This window comes from Marmota marmota, unplaced genomic scaffold (genome assembly GCF_001458135.2).
Source record: "Marmota marmota marmota unplaced genomic scaffold, marMar, whole genome shotgun sequence".
In the NCBI taxonomy this organism is placed as follows: domain Eukaryota; kingdom Metazoa; phylum Chordata; class Mammalia; order Rodentia; family Sciuridae; genus Marmota; species Marmota marmota.
Window position 1 is genome coordinate 21,310,155 of NW_025999949.1, and position 6,000 is coordinate 21,316,154.

The 6,000-nt window shown below is 41.6% G+C and overlaps 1 protein-coding gene across 2 annotated transcripts in view; it reads left to right on the top strand.

Annotated features, from left to right (window-relative positions):
* Positions 1 to 5,296, top strand: part of Zhx2 (zinc fingers and homeoboxes 2) — a 94,927-nt gene extending 89,631 nt beyond the window's left edge. For both annotated transcript variants that reach the window (XM_015486428.2, XM_048802074.1), the window contains one exon: positions 4,026 to 5,296. The gene's annotated coding sequence lies outside the window, so the exon portion shown is untranslated. The remainder of the gene's footprint in view (positions 1 to 4,025) is intronic.
* Positions 5,297 to 6,000: the final 704 nt, after the last annotated feature.

The following is a 6,000-nucleotide window of genomic DNA, read 5'->3' on the forward strand; positions in this document are numbered from 1 at the left end:
TCTATTTTTGTTTTGTATTTGCTAAGAGTTGATTTGTAGCATAATATATGGTCTATTTTGGAGAAGGATCCATGTGCTGCTGACAATAAAGTGTATTCAATCTTTAATGGATGAAATACTCTATATATGTCTGTGAAGTCTAAATTATTGATTGTATTATTTAATTCCATAGTTTCTTTGTTTAGTTTTTGTTTGCAGGATCTGTTCAGTTCTAAAATAGGTATGTGAAAGCCACCCAGTATTATTGTGCTGTGGTCTATTTGATTCTTGATATCGAGAGGGGTTTGTTTGATGTAGGTAGATGCTCCATTGTATGGGGCATAAATATTTATAATTGTTATGTCTTGTTGATGTGTAATTCCCTTAAGTAGTGTGAAATGTTCTTCTTTATTCTTTCTGATTAACTTTGACTTGAAGTCCACTTTATCTGATATGAGGATATAAACCCCTGCTTGTTTACAAGGTCCATGTGAGTGGTATGTTTTTTCCCCTCCTTTAGCCTTCAGTCTGTTGATGTCTTTGCCTATAAGGTGAGTCTCTTGGAGACAAAATATTGCTGGGTCTTATTTTTAATCCAATCTGCCAGTCTATGACTTTTGATTGATGAGTTTAGGCCATTTACACTCAAAGTTATTGATATATGATTTGTATTCCCAGTCATTTTGGTTTACTTATGGTTTTTAATTTTAATTAGTTTCTCCTTTGATTGACTATTCCTTTAGTGTAGTTCCTCCCCTTCCTGGTTTTCACTGTTACTTTTCATTTTATCTTCATGGAAAATTTTGTTGAGAATGTTCTGTAGTGCCGGCTTTCTAGTTGTGAATTCTTTTAACTTTCGTTCATCATGGAAGGTTTTTATTTCCTCTTCAAATCTGAAGCTTAATTTTTCTGGGTAAAGTATTCTTGGTTGGCATCCATTTTCTTTCAGAGCTTAGTATATATTATTCCAAGACCTCCTAGCTTTGAGAGTCTGAGTTGAGAAAACAGCCGAAATCCAAATTGGTCTCCCTCTAAATGTAACCTGACATTTTTCTCTGGCAGCCTTTAAAATTCTATCCTTATTCTGTATGCTAGGCATTTTCCATGATAATGTGCCTTGATGTGGGTCTGTTGTAATTTTGTATATTTAGGGTCCTGTAAGCCTCCTGTATTTGATTTTCCTTTTCATTCTTTAGGTTTGGGAAATTTTCTGACATAACTTCATTGAAAAGTGCATTCCTTTGGTTTATATCTCTACACCTTTATCTATCCTGATAAATCTTAAATTTGGTCCTTTCATTTTATCCCATATTTCTTGGAAGCTCTTTTCATGTCTCTTAACATCTTTTCTCCATGGTTAACTTTATTTTCAAGATTATATGTTTTTTCTTCATTGCCTGAAATCCTGTCTTCCAAGTGGTCTAGTCTGTTGGTGATGCTTTCTATTGAATTTTTATTTTGTTTTATTGATTCCTTCATTTCAAGGACTTCTTCTTGATTTCTTTTCAGAATCTCTAGCTCTTTATGAAAGTAATCTTTCACCTCCTAAATTTTCTCTCTGATTTCACTCCTTACATTGACCTTTACCTTGTGGGACATTTTAACTATATACATTTAAACTCCTTCTCTGACATTTCTCCCACTATGGTGGCAATGGATTCTGTTATTGGGGCATCTTGGATTGTTTGGGGCATTTCATTCTCTTGTTTTTTTCATGTTTTGTGTATCTGCCCACTAGCAGTGTGGATCTGAGGCAATGCAGTTTTCTACCCTGTAGACTTAGAGTGTCCCAAAAGGTTTCCAGTACTGTGACATTAAGGGGAAGACAAATAATAGCAGCAAGCAATGCAAATAATATACAGCCTTAAATCAAATATCTCCTACTAAGATACCTATAGTTTTGTCACAATAAACAGAAATAATATGTTCAGTTATTGCCTACAATGAAAACAGTAAGTTTGCAAAAAAGTATACAATTTTAAATAGGAGACAAAGAGAAAACAGGAATTGTGTAGGAAGTGATGTTTATGAGGAAGGAGGAGAGAAGACAAAGGTAAAACTTAAAGGAAGAGTGAAAGAGGGAATAATAGAGGTTGGCTGGTAGCAGGAGAAAAGAGAAAGAGAATCATCGGAAACAGATAAGTGAGAGAAGAAATATAAAGTAAAATTTTAAAATAGAAAATATAAAAATAAAAGAATGCAAAACAAAACTGAAATATAATAATCATACATCCTAGTCCTCAATAAATGGATGCATGAAAAATAATTACTTTCAAGAATGGTAAAAATGTGAGAGAAAAATGTTAAAGAAAAGGGGAAAAAAGGTCATGATAAATAACTGAACAATTGTTTCTGTTGGAGATCAAAAGTTTCTCAGCTTCCCTTCTCAGCACTCAGATGGGGTTGTCTGAAGTTTGACACTTGCTCCACCCTCAGGGTAAATGGGGTTGCTAGGGTGAGAAGGTTAATCCTGGAGGCAGGGTGTAGGCTTAGGTATGCTCTAGACTCTTTGCTGGGTGCTAATTGGTCTGGAGATTTTAAATCAGTGCACCTCCAGGGCCCAACAATTCCTGGTCCACATTGGAAGACCACACCTCAGGAATCTCCTTTGGGTTCCGCTTGTGTGGTGTATGATCCAGTTCTTAGCCCACCAAGTCACCTGTGGACCCCACATTTCCTATTCTCTGATTCAGTCTCCAAACTCAATCTTTCCCATCCCCAACACTTTGAATTCCCAGTCAGGCCCTTCTCTCCCAGCCAGTCCTGTAAGCAGCCAGATTGGAGGAGGAGGGGGAAGCCTGGTGGGTTTCCACGACCAGTTGCCCCCTGTGTAACCCTTGATTTTCTCTATGCTTTATTTTCTTCTGGATATTAAGACACACACTCTATCATGCAGTATGGGTTGCCTAGCTTGTTTCTTGAGCCAGACTCGTGTCTGCCAGAAATCAGCTCCCCTAGCTGCCGACCCCGTCGTAGTGGCTGCAAAATGGTTTCTTCCTCTGCCCTCTACATACACTGGGAGAGATGGTGGCTTTTTCCCGTACAAGGATATTGTGCAGCACACCTTACTGTTTAGTCAGGCAGTGACTCTGATCTCTAAACTATCCATACCCCAACACACCTCAGTCCTCCTGAGAATGGGGGTCCTGTTAATTCCCTTATTGCTTTACTGCATTTGTGGAGAGACCATTCTGGTTTGTGCTTCCAGTGGCAACTGTGGCTATGGCACAGGGGCATTCTTGCTTATTTATTATATCCAACCTCCTGAGTCCTCCATCTGTTTTGAGTGTCCAGTATTATATTTCAGTAACGTCCCCCCTAATTTTTGTTTATTCACCCACGTTGCTAAAAAGCTGCCCATCTGCTTTCCTTGGTTTCATGCCACAGACCCACCAGGGAAGTGACCTCTCTATTCCACCATCTTCCTCTCCTTCTATGTAGTGCATCTTATTATTACCATTATATGTCCTATCCTGTTTGGAAAAGGCTCCATCTAATGGAAGCATATAAAATACTGTTGCTGTGTTCCAGGTGCTCCTCCCAAGGCTGTTGTGTGTGTCAACTCATTGAATCATCTTGAGATGTTCCATGAGGTGGATGTTATTGTCATCCCTGTGTTACAGAAACAAAAACTAAGCCCTGGAGAGTTAAGGTCCCATGAGTACAACCCCACAGTCACTAAGCAGGAAAATCAAGACCTGAGTTCAGGGCCTTTTAGGAGCCTCTGGAGTGATGGGTGTCTCCCCAGGAGTAGTAAAAGGGTCTCATGATGGCAAAAAGAATCACAGGCCACCACCTTCCCTGGCCCAGAAAGCCACTCAGTTTTCAAAGGCGTGACTCTGGAGGTACTCCCCAGAAGGTCACTCTGTGCTCAGGACACACTCCTTTCTTAAAACTGGCCCTAAACGTGAATGGCATCTGACCCTCTTCCAAGCCCTGGAGTGGCTTTGGAAGGAGTTCACCACCCCCAGGAGAGCTGCCTTCCACCCCAGTGAATGACAGTCCCTCCTCTGACGCCTTGTCTCTGCTATGTGTCATCCTTCCAGGGAAGTCCAGCAGAACCTCTGGGCTGATAAAGCGGACACTCTGTCTTTGAAGAACGAAGAGAACTTCTGGGCCACGGGCCACCTCGCCAGCGACTCCAAGTGGAACTGTGTAGCCCACGTGTGCCTGGAGGGCACGGGAACCCCAGCCACCCAGCGCACCTCCCAGAGGGCCGGTGGGAATTGTCGATAGTGCCAAAGTCCTACACTGCATTTTCAATGGGTCCCTGTACATAGTTTGCTCCGCTGCCCAGGCCCCCACCTCTTGCTATACTGGAACTGATTTGTACAATGTGGGAACTTTGTTATCTTTTTAATGGAGGGCCACTTCCTTTCCCAGCACTTCCATTGTAAGGCTTTTTTCCAGGAAGGGGGACTAACCACATTACTTTTCCCTTTTCTCTTTTTCTGTTTTTATTTTTATTTTATTAACTGGGGGAGGGAGTATTAGTATTAGTGCCATTATATCTACTGGATTTTAGGTAGGGAGAATTTATCTTTAAATAATGGTAGTTTGAAATTTGGAAGATTTCTTGGTGGGAAGGACTGAGGTTGGGTCTCTGTCTCAGCTCCAAGTGGGCTTCAGACGTCAGATCTTCCATATCTAACCCATTTCCAGTTCTTCCCGGCTGCCTCGGGTCCCTGCCTTGAGTCACACGCAGGCCTTTTGAACTGCCAGGAGGCGGGAGTCTGACTTCTCAACCCCTTGGCCTCGCTGAGAGACTGGATAGCAGGTGGCTGTCCTCTTTAAGCACCTTTTTAAATACCAGCAGAAAGGGCTCTCATGATGGTTAACATCACCATTACACTTACAAAATTAAAAAAAAAAAAATGATCTTCCTCTCTATATGGTACACAGATGAGAAGCTTTGGTTTTCATTTCTCTTCTCAACTGCCTTTTTGGGTGTGGTGTTTGACAAGATTTCAGCTTGAAGACTCACCATGAATTGATTTTGTGTGTGTGTGTGTGTGTGTGTGTGTGTGTGTGTTGGGCCAATTTTAGATACCTTTGAGTGCACTTTGGTTTTGTTTTGGTTTTTTGTTTTTGTTTTTTGTTTTTTGTTAGTCCTAACTTTTAAAGGAAAACCAAGAGACATATCTGGTGTAAATGTTGCAATATGAATTATGTTTGCAATCCCTTTTCTGCTCTCCCACCCCCTCCCCATTCAAGTACACTGCACAAATAAAATGCTAGGGAGTTTGAATCAAAACCAGTTTTTCTAACTTGTTGCTCATTTGTTGGAACTCAATAAAGCAAAGACTAAACATTTTTACAACCTTTTCCTCTGTTCCTCATTCTTCATTGCTGCCTGGCTCCCGGGGGGGGGGCTCAGCCTGGGGTTTCAACTCAGCCACCTCCCATTCCAAATTCGTTTGGGGCCACAATTCCACCTTGGGGAGGCCGACATTACAAGCCAGGTTTTAAAAGCAAGAGGCTGTGGCTGGACTCTTCATCACATCTCTGATGCAGAGAAGAAAGATCTAGGCCTCCCTTCTCCAGGGTTGTGGCAAATTGATCCTTCACATACTGTGGAGAAGAACAGTGGGGTGGGAATGAGAAGACCTTCAAACCCCAGCTGGCTCTCCTGTGACCCGAGGTAAGTGCCACTCCCTGGGCTGCTGGTGACTGGACATTGGAAACTACCATTCCTCGAAGGTTCTGTGTTTCTGATAACACTCGCCCAGACCCATCGTCCTCAGAGTCAAACAGGCATCAGAATCAGCGAGTCTGAGCCCGGGATGATTCAGGGGACTGAGAATGTATATGGCTAACAAGGTCCCAAGGAGAAACTGCTGCTTTAGGAACTGCATGTCTAGTTGTTGCATTTTTACGGGGATTTACCCAATTGGGACCATTTTATCTAAAGAAATCATGTCTTGATTCTTCAGATGAAAGAAAAGACTCCACTTTTCAAAATGAAGTAAACACTAAAAAAAAAAACAAATTCAGAAGAGCCTGACCCCCCTCCCGAAGACA